Source organism: Anoplopoma fimbria, chromosome 20, assembly GCF_027596085.1.
Source record: "Anoplopoma fimbria isolate UVic2021 breed Golden Eagle Sablefish chromosome 20, Afim_UVic_2022, whole genome shotgun sequence".
In the NCBI taxonomy this organism is placed as follows: Eukaryota; Metazoa; Chordata; class Actinopteri; order Perciformes; family Anoplopomatidae; genus Anoplopoma; species Anoplopoma fimbria.
In genome coordinates, this window is record NC_072468.1 from 15,060,808 (window position 1) to 15,071,865 (window position 11,058).

At 41.2% G+C, this 11,058-nt stretch overlaps 1 protein-coding gene across 2 annotated transcripts in view; it reads left to right on the forward strand.

Moving 5' to 3' along the window:
* Positions 1-1,651: 1,651 nt before the first annotated feature.
* Positions 1,652-11,058, forward strand: part of galnt1 (UDP-N-acetyl-alpha-D-galactosamine:polypeptide N-acetylgalactosaminyltransferase 1) — a 36,215-nt gene continuing 26,808 nt past the window's right edge. Inside the window, exon 1 of one of the 2 annotated variants that reach the window (XM_054621502.1) lies at positions 1,652-2,104. The gene's annotated coding sequence lies outside the window, so the exon portion shown is untranslated. Of the gene's footprint in view, positions 2,105-2,212; positions 2,347-11,058 lie in introns of those variants that run through there. The other variant, XM_054621501.1, reaches the window with a different exon arrangement.

Genomic DNA, 11,058 nt, shown 5'->3' on the forward strand with positions numbered 1-11,058 from the left:
TTTCATATCTTCACAGGGAGCGGGTCCTCTTCAGCAGAGACCGCCATGTTGCACTGCAATGTTTCACATCCCATTTGTGTTTTTGCATTACCTAAAGGAAGGGACGGCTACCGAAACCCTGTATTAAACCTTCCCAGGTGCTAAATAATTAAAGGTTGGCGTGTTGATAAGCTCTGACGTTACTGCTGCTTTTTTATTAGTATTTTTAAATGTATTGGTGTATTTTAATATCACTCTAAAGCGAGCATTTCCACTGTTCTCTCTGCCAGGCTTAGCGAACTAGCTCCAACTAGGATGTGTCAGCAGAAGAGAGGCGGTGGTGAAGTGAACCAGGTGAAGTGAAGATTACTTGAGTTGACGGCAAATACAATTGTTAAAGTAACTGCAATAAATCATTCATAAACAAAAAAAAGCCAATACTTTATCAATACATCTGTTCAAGGAGCAAGGATATGTAAACAAAAGCAAAACCTAAATCTGCTGCTCTCACACGTCGGCCAAAATCAATTTTTACAATGCTGAAACAGACGCTGTTTGTCTGTAGTCAACCTATTTTGCTTAGTTTGTTTTTGTTAACTTAGTTTGTTCTTGTTAACTTTTTGTTAACCTGCTCAGTGAGACAAAGCAGAGAGGAGGACAGAGGACAGGAGGAATGACTGATACTATCTATTGTCTGTGTTCTCCATTATTGATTCTTACAGTTTATAAACTTCACTCAGGAATGTTATGTATTTTAATAACATTTTAGATTTGTTTCCAGTGAGATTTTACTGACTTTATATGGAGACTTTGTTGTTATGAACATAACTGTTGCTGCTCTAGATAAAATATTTAGTTAGCATGGCATGTTGTAATGTTTGGTCCCAATACTTTCCGTCCTTTTCCACTTGTGAAACAAATCATTTTGAAACAAACATAGTTAGAGCATTTTGAAACAAGTATGTTGAAATTCCTGTTTTCTCACAGCTCCCCTGTGAGTGAACATGCTCCTGTAAAATATATTTTTCAAGACTAACTAGGTATTTCAGTCACGAGTGATAAAATACTGTTGAGGTCTACAAATACTTATGCTGCCCTCTCGCAAAAGATAAATTACATGGTTCATTATTGTACTTAAGATCATTTAGTGAATGATTTGTCTTAAATAACTGCATTACACACATCTTACTATTCAACAAACACTAAAGCATCATCACTCATTTTAAATTGTTGTAATGTTTATGTTTTCTTTAGTTTCTCACATAATACAAAGAAAGTTATAGAGAAAAAAGTGCCGGTTGAATTTCCTGCCTTGTAAATGCGAAGCAGGGGCTTCCTCATGTGGTTGCACTTTAAGAGATTATTTCAGCTTCTAACCAGATTAACTGCAAGGTTTGGCCCCAGTGATTTATATCTGTGATTTACAATTATAATGCATATACTATCTGACTGACTGACTACAAAATTCAGACTTGGCCATTGATTTGATTTTTGTTTTATTAGAATATTATAAAATACTATGTTACTTAAGCAATTCAGGCTACATTATTATTCTCATTTTGTACACCTTTTTCAGTAAAAAATGCGCTGACATCTCGGTTAGTTATAATAAACTAGACAATGCATACATTTATATAGTTGTTGTTGTTGAATCTAAATGAATGAAGCAAACATAACTGGCGACGACTATCCAGCCTTGATGGACGCATCATTTGAATGCAGCTGTGACATTTTTTTGGAGAACGTAAAAGAGGATGGGATCAGATCAGACACGGTATTTCTTCCGGGTTGAGGTAGTGAAGGGAGGGATGAGCAGTGATGTTGCCTCTGTTTGCTCCGCACATCAGCAGCGGAGCCTCAGTCCTCAGTCTGAGCCAGGCCAGGGACAGGCAGCACGTCCGCCCGGAGAGAGAGAGAGAGAGAGAGAGGGAGAGGGAGACACCGCACCGCACCGCATAGCTTTACAACCGGCTGAACCGTGATCACATCCATGATCCTTTTTTTTTTTTTTTTTTTTTTTTTTTTCTTTCTTTCAAATGGATGTCTCCTCTTGTACCGTCGTTTGACACCGGACGGGACTCCTCCTGGTTTTGCTGCCGCCTGAAACACCTCATCCCCGGCTTAGGTTTGTCTCGACGACTCGGGAGAGGACCACACACTCTCCCCCCACCACCTCTTCCCCCTTCCCCCATCGTTAGCTCGCTAAGCTAGCTAGCCCGCTAACTTAGCTGCGATACTTTGTAACCGTATCGGCGTCAGCGTGTTTTCCTGCCTTGGAGCTAACTAAACTAGCTTGCGGTCTCTTGCGCCACCGCGGTGAATCGAGCTGCTGCCCCCCCACCCCCACACCCCTCCATGTCACTCTAGGTAAGCAATCAACATGTGTGAGGAAAACATTGTTGTGTTTTTGAAAAAGAAAAAAAAATCCAAGACACGCTGTCAAACGCTTGGCTTGTCTCTGTGTGAACAACTAAAGGTTATCCAGTAGCAGCAGACTGGCGCTACGGCGGAGGGCTCTTCTCTTGTTGACAGAAGCAGCGCAAGCAGCGGGGACGAGATGCGGCTCACCGTCAAAACTAACCACGTTTTCACTTCACTTCGCAGGCCGATTTATGGGAGAATTGCTTTTCCTTCTCTCCCAGCCTGAAGCGTGCCAAATGCCTGCTTTGTTTGTAACATAAACCCCCATGAATACTTCTATCCATCGTGTGTTAGCGTTTACTCCTGCTCGTGAATGGGCTCGTGCCAAGTAAACCTTATCTCTCACTTGCCGCATTTGACTGCAGCGAGTTTTTCCCTAACGGTCTATTCAAATGACTGGTTGTGGCAGAGAGATAGCCTGGTTTATAACGACCAGGATGCTAGTCTAACCCATACTGTTATGGGTTAGACTAAAAAAGTAACAAGCAGTCCATGTTTGAAGTTGAGAATAATGGTTACTATATGGTCAGTGCATGTACTCTATCTGTCGACGTTTTCCTCCTTTTTATCTTTGGACATTTCTGAGCTTCAGTGTTGCATCACAATCAGGAAAACCTGAGCTTGTACACCCGGAATTTAACCCCTGCTGGGTGGCTCCTGTGTCCTGCTAGAGGTCAGATGATCTAGCTTAGCTGTATGCACATAGGAGGTAAATATCTAGTTGCCAGATTGAACAGCTTTCCCTTCTTTGTCGGGCTGCAGATTTTGAGGGCCCTCCTCCTCTGTTGAGCAGAGGTTAATCACATTTCATGTAATTCAATCACCAAGAGACCTTTTTATAGGGTTTTGTTGAAGCATGCGTGGCCTGACGTGCATGAAAAAAAGAGACTCTTGAATGAAATGGGGTGAGAACGAGCAGTGCATGCTTTAACAATGCTGTAATTATCTCCAGAGATAAGAAAAATGGACTCACTGTTAATCCTGCAAGAGTGTGCCGTTGCAGAGCAGATGAAGATGTTGGATTGACAGGGAACCAATTAAATTATTCTGTCATGTTCCTTAAAGGGAGGGAAAAGAGGAGCATGTCTTTTATGTATCCACAGTGTGTGTGTGTGTGTGTGTGTGTGTGTGTGTGTGTGTGTGTGTGTGTGTGTGTGTGTGTGTGTGTGTGTGTGTGTGTGTGTGTGTGTGTGTGTGTGTGTGTGGCGTCGCCGCCTGTACGTGTGCAGTAGGACATTATGCTGTGTAGCTGGAGGGAAGCTGATGTAGCTTTGTGCTTCCTTGAAGCATTTCCCCCATGGTGTCTGATGATGAGCATATTGTTTGATCACATTTTGAACAGGAATATCTGTGGGGTAAAGCTAAGCTTTGTAAGAGAAGCACTGACCTGACTGCGCATGTCAACATCGTAAAAACATAGTGGTTTAAGCCTGTATAGTATACAGCACATGTGATTGCAAGTTCTCAGCGCAGACATTTATTTTCTGAGTTGGGTTGTATGTGTTTCGTGTTCAGGAGCTTGCCTCAGAGCTGTATAGCTGAACTCTGTCCAGCATTGAAAGGAAATGAATCATGCTCCTCATTTCAAGGCCGTGCAGTCGGCATGATGCGTTTCCTGCCTTCTGTGTGTTGACTGTGTGTTCAGGCCCCAGCAGATGTGCCTGCTGTAGTGTGTGTGGGTCTCACTCCCCTAGTCTTGTGAGTGCTGGTTTGAGAGTTTTGCAAATTGGAAACATTTTGGCTAATCTTCAGTACATGGATTTAAGTAGTATTTCGGATAATGATGAAATTACCTAGTCTAAGAAATTTACGACACCACTGAGGGCCCTCAACATCCATAAGAATACAAACGTGTTTGTGCATATTGTAGGTTTGTAACTGTGGTTTTAGCTCATATAGAGGACAAGGTTGTATGTTTTCACTGTGTAATGGCAATACAGGTAATAATAATCATGATAGTCGTATGCTTTGAAATGTAATATGTTTAATGTGTACAAAACTCCCAATTTTAAAGCATGTGAACAAATGCAGCTAAGATGGTTCTCATTTTTCAGTATTTGTAATTATGGTGTGAAATTTATAGACCTTAGATTCTCCTTGATATTGCAATATATTTAATTAAAAGTGAAAGTTGTGAAGTGAAAGTCTCTGATGTCCACTATGATTCATATCATTGGTATTTGTGAGTGGATGTGTTTGTCATACAGGCTGGCTGTGGTGCATTTATTGCTCCGAGCCGGTCTGGAACAATAGCGCTATTCTGGCCCATGTCTCCGGAGGGAGGCAGCAGCATACGGCGATCCCGGCGCTCTGTGTGCCAGCAAGGCTTGGTTTGGGATTGGGTTTCCACAGCCACCTGGAGCTCAGAGCACAGGAATGCCATTGTTCCTCCTTCCAGACTATGGTCGGATCAGACCGACATACAAACACACACATACGAATAAACAGACACATGCCTGCACACACACTCGGCACACAGCATGCAAGAGGAGCTCATATACCAGCCTATCTGTCCCCCAAAACTTGAGTCACCTTGCCTTGCTACGTTGTCATTGCTAACATAAATAGGCAGTGAAACATAAAGCCTCTGCCTATACAGCCACCAAGACCTGATATGAGCAGCAGAGCACTGTGATTGTCTGATTGGCTTTATGACTAGTGTTTTTAATTGAAAGCACAGAAAATATTGGGGAGTGGAATTAATTGTAGTTCTACTATTTGTTCTGTTGTTAAGGTCATCCGATAATCTGCATGCAACCTGTTCAATGCAACTAGTGATGAAACAATTTCATGAATAGCTCAGTTAGTAAATTTACAAAAGAGGAGGAGTTCATTGTTTAGTTATTTATCAAGCAAGATTGGCAAACTCTAATACCAGTAGTTTTGCGCATTTGTGTGGGTCAAACAAATCACACAATTTGAAAACAGACCACACAATTAATCGATTTTTCAAATGACTGACCGATGTATTGATCATGAAATTAAGAGTTACTTGCAGACCAAAATGCAACCATACTTGAAAAGTTATTAAATTTAAATGAGTGAATATACATATTGTCATAGAGGGACTAGAACAAGCGTAGCGACACCTCATCTATTGTCTAATCTAGACAGTAATCAAGTCAGTTTGACTTTGTTTACTTCAAAATTGTCTTTTTAATCAAATCCCCCTCTCACAACAAGACATTACACAAACATCAGCTATTGGTAAGATGTATGATTACTGAGTTTTGTTTTTAATAATGTGGTTTGATCACAGCATCAGACAGACTTATCTCCACACTTTGCATCAATTGGTTTTTAGCAATGTGGCAGTGCAGCAAAAATCTGATTTGCTTCTCACAGATATTAGCTATTTCATCTGTTCCTTGACATCATTTAAAAGTATTTTGGTGGTGTTTTTAACCTTTTATTAGAGAGGAAATAGTAGCGAGTGACAGGAACTGTCAGGTTAGAGACATCAAGGATCACGTGCTATCGATGATTTTTATTCTTAGGCCCCATTTATCATGGTTTTAATTAAAATAATGAGTGAGTGCCACATGTAGGAGTAGATTGCCTTTTCTACTAGAAACTGGCAGCCTAAATTTAGTGTAGACCTTCCAGAAACTCACTCCGGATGTTGATAGCTAGTTTAGCTAGATCAGATAGCAGAGACCTAAATGATTAAACTTCAGACAAAGTGAAAGAAACAGAAAAAGGAGAGAGCAAGAGAGAGATAGCCATCGCAGCATTTAGTAGTTCTGCCTCTCGCCCCTTTAGGGGTTGCTGGCAGGAAATTTCAGTTGTGTGTGTGTGCGTGTGCATGTGTTTGCCATGCATGTGTCCTCTGGCTTTACAGCGGGTCACATTAGGGATAGAGTTGCACTGAAGTGGGTCAGCCAGTGCCACCAGGGAGTCTTGCCAGCTCTCTGCTCCCTCTCAGGCTGCAACCAACCAAAGGCCAACACAAACACATGAAACCATAGTTGTGTTTATTGTAGGTGTATGCGTTGTTTGTTGGTATTGATCGTTGGTGTGTTTGTGTGTTTATGAGCAGACATGGTGTGATCTTTGCTTTTTGGTCATTCATTGAGATAACATGCCCACTCTTGTTCACTGTACTTTGACTCCTTATAAACAGCTTTGCTGTAAACTGAAATACTGTAAAGCTCTTAAGGCAAAAGGAGCAGCGAGCCTAAGCTATTGCAGCGTATGTTTGGACTGCATAGGGCCTCTTCAGATGATTCAGAGCCTGTCACACAGTGTGTCTCAGCTGGATGGACTTATGGCTTAATGATAAGGAAATAGGATTTAGCCCAGTATTCACCAGTGGTTTATTTCTTCTTCCTCTGACACGGCATTAGTGATCTATTTCTGTTCTCAGTTCGATTGCTTTGTCCCTGCATTGTTGAATCAAGGTGACATCATGGGGTAATAAACAGACAGTAAGCATAGTACAAGACTGGAATATTGCACAATAAGGCTGAGATCACACCTAGCTACTGCCTTCCAATATAGATGAAATGATTCTCAGACTGTTGGATAATGTTGGCCAGGTGTGCTTGGTGTGAAAATGAGCCGGGTTTCAAGTGGTCAGCAGCAAATACTGTTCTATTTATTATTGTCACGGCCTCTTCCTCCGCAGTTTTGACTGCGCGACCACACTCAGTAAATGGATATTTTCCTGGGAAGAACTAAAATCTTTGTTGCATGGTTGTGGATTGGAATACATCAATATTTTGAAGAAGCAAGTCTCGACCTGCAAGTGATCTGCATTCCAGCGAACGAATGATGAGTTCAGGATATCAGGAGATCAGGATGTCTTATGTAGGAGCTTTTTGTACTAACGTTTGTTTTGTTTTTGTTAGGAACGACTAAACAGATTTCATTGTGTATAACGGACATGGATGTTGATGTTGAAGTTCCCTACTTTCGTTTGTGTTGTCAGGATAATATGCATGTCCTATTTTTCCACATTCCTTTTACTCCTAGACATGTCAATGCAACTTTTTCAGCTTGAACGGAATCCAATTGAAATTGCATTTGCAATTGACTTCTTGTTGCGAGCACAGTTGTCTTTGACCTCGTACTTCTAGTCATCCTATTACGTGGTTGACTTCATAAAGAGACCCTGTGGTTGGATAGTACGGCGCTTTTAAGAGGCACCTTGAACACCCGAACAGAGTAAAATAAAAAGAACTGCAGCAACTCAGCCGTGTGGGATTGAGTAACTCTATACACTGTGTTCAGCTTAGCTCCAACAATTCCCTTCTTTGTAAGAGTGCACTGATCATGCCTCTGTATGTTGCTCACAGCATCTGTTTCACTCAGATATGACCCTAACGGGAAAAGACATAGTTTCCATGGCAACGGGACTGCTCCTTACCCATCCCCCCCCTACACACAGCCATAGGAGGAAGTGGAATATGTCCAATTTCTGCTGACTCATGGAGAAACAGTTGTGTGTCACACACTTAAACACAGATGTCTCCTCTCACTCCAGCCTGGAATGATTGTTTGTGTGCCTTCTTAAGGTGTTTGACACTGTTTGTGAATGTGTGTTGGCTTCTTCATTCAGCACGTAGGCCTGTTTGTTTTGTTTAGTGAGGCCTCATCCACGCTAATACGTTTTCGCTTAAAACCGGGGTATTAAAACAAAAATGGGTTTCAGCATCGTTTGCGAAATTATTTCCGTCCATACTAGCAAGCCTGAAAACCAATATCGCATGATTAATCATGTACGCTGGGCATGCGGGTGTTGGTGTAAACAGGAAGTAGATTGTTTTTTTTAGTTCCAGAAAATATGACAGTCTATAATAGTTTCAGAAGCCTTACAAAGCTGCAGGTCTTACTCTATCTCTCTCTTTCTCTCTCTCACACACACATACAATTTACTTCAAAATGAACACTTACAAATCAAAGTTTACTAGATTATGGGTCAATAAATGTGGTCAACATGCGTCTCTTTTCATTGTTGTCTGTTTTCATTGTTGTCTGTTTTCACACTCGTAGCTCTACTGGTGGCTGAATTTCTTGCCGTATTGGAGAGAATTTATGCTTTTGTACCTTTCACAGTTGTTTTTTTTTTTACTGTAGCCAACAAGGTCAGCAACGCCTGTTATCAGTTATCCATGCTGAATAAACCACTGGTAGTCGATCGATAATCAAGGCTGTTGTTGTTTGTTTTCTTCCGGAAGGGTGTCACGTGATAGGGGTGTGACGAATCAGGGAAGGACACCTCGTGACTGCAAAGACCAAATTAAGTAGTTAACACGGTTGTCTACGTCATCGTATAAAAACTTATGCGGTTTCGCCTGTCCACACCAAGAGATAACCCTTTTCTCAGGATTATTTTTAAAACGTATCCGTCCTCAGGAGCGTTTTTAAACTAATCCGTTTTTGGTTATCTAAATCTACAACCTAGTGTGGACATGAATAAGAGTAAGACTTGAATGTCGTGGGAATTTAAATCTCAAAAAGAATAGTACTTTATGCTGCCAATTAATGGAAGGGGTATTTTTTGTGTCTATGGTGTCCTGGCTATGTTACACTTTATTGATCTCTATGGGGATATTTGTCCTCTGCATGTGACCCAGCCTTACTGTTTGGGAGCGACAGGCAGCCACCATGCATAGGGGATAAAGTCCAGTTCTGAAACCAGTGCCTTAGTCCAGGACGATGGCAGGAGTACTACCTCCTGTAGCACGGCTGTCACCACCGCTCATCCCTTGTAGTAAGGTAGTAGTAGAGTTCAAACCCAGAACCCTCTTGCTGTTAGGCAATACTGCTAATCACCGATTCATTGAGCTGCCATATCCACAGAGCTGCTAAATCAAGAAAGCCCAGCGAGGATTTATAGAGATTTAATAATAATGATAATAATAATGCATTTTATTTGTATAGCGCTTGAAAAGGTACTTAAAGGCACGTTACATGTTAAAGACAGAAACAAAATAAATTAAAAATGTAAACAAGAGATGATATTATAACAGTAGTAAACAAATCAACAAGACATAAGACATACTTTGAGGCAGTATCACAGGTTGAAAGATTTCATTTACAACTCCAATCTCACTGAATCCTGAAGAAAGGAGCCCTGTTTGTACCTTGATGACAGTTCTTAATTGAGAAATGATCAACCAATTCTTGGACCTTTTTTTTTTATTTTTTACATATAAAAGCAAAATGTGCTTCCCAAATGGGTGCAAAAAAAGCAAAAGACTGAATGAAGAACAGCTGCAATACTGGAATTTTGAAAACCTGTTTTTACTAAAGTTACCGACTCACAGATCAGTTTGGGTGGAATTTCCCCCAACTAAAAACTCTAGCAGTTTGTGAGTTTCTTTAGCTTTTGCCTATCCAGGATGGCCTCTAATTTGGCACTGTGAACCCAAACAAATACAATGAAATTGTTTCCACAAAAAAATAAGAAAGCAGAACACTGTCAAAGGTCTGACTGCAATTTAAAAGTTGTTTACATCATCATCATTAAATGTGGCAAACAGGACCATAGCTACATTTCTATCCCAAATAGAAAAATGATCTGTAACTTTTTCATACAGAGGAATGAATAGAACTAGAGGAAGACAGAAAGGACAGACCCCTGCTGTGGGAGCGCTGTGCTCTGTCATTAGTTGTGTGACAGAGCGAGCTATCTGCCTCGGGCTCACCCTGACCAAGGTACAGCTCTCCCCTATGTGCCGTCCGCATACACACGCAATCATCTATCTCTAGCTCTTATCTCCTACCAGGCTGCTACTCTTGAGTGTCTGTTTGCATGTGTGTGTTGGTCTGTGTGTTTGTGTGTCTGAGGACTCTTTGAGTGGAGTTGTTTTGTCCTGGTCACACTGATAGCCATATCAACTCATGGCTGATTGACTGCAGAACACTAGGCCCATTGTTTTTTTTTTTGTGAGTGTGTGCGCATGGGCGTAAATGTTAAGCCCACCGAAATTGCATTTCTACGAGCCACAAATGTCGGACGAACTGTGTTTGTGTATCTTGGGAATGTGTTTTTGTGTGTGTTTGTGTTTGTGTGTGTGTGTGTGTACGTGTGTTTGTATGCGTGTGTGTGTGTGCTGCAGTGTAATCTGCCAGAGGCTGGGATGTGGGTCAGTGTGGCTTCAGTTCTTCAGGGAGAGACAGCATCAGTATAATGCCTCTCTACTTACTGTAGGGGGACTAGCCTGGGTAAAAACATGTTTAACAAAAATGCAAAGTAAAGCAGGGGCCAACCAACGCTTGAGATTTGATCTGTTTTAAGTTGGGCATTTTCACATACCCTGAAACAAAGCTTTGGCTATTTAAGTCATTCAAGCCTTTTTTTTTTTTTTTCTGTGTGGCTAGCTAAACATGTCCAACATATTCAAACATGTCTTAAAGATTGTGTGGAGGTAGCCTTATTTGAATGGAGTTTACAGGTGAAAGTTTAGATTCTAATCTGTGTGACGTCTTAATGAGGCTAGAATGGAAAGAGGATGGCAAGATTAGCTCATAGTGGATTTCACCTGCAGTCATTAGGCCAAAGTTATTGCTGAACATTTAGAGCTCAAAATGAAAGCTTATTTGCAAATTTCCCCGCTGCGGGACTAATAAAGGATTATCTTATCTTATCTTATTGGAGGTTATGTTCTGTGACTGAGGTGTGCGTGCGTGTGTGTGTGTGTGTGTGTGTGT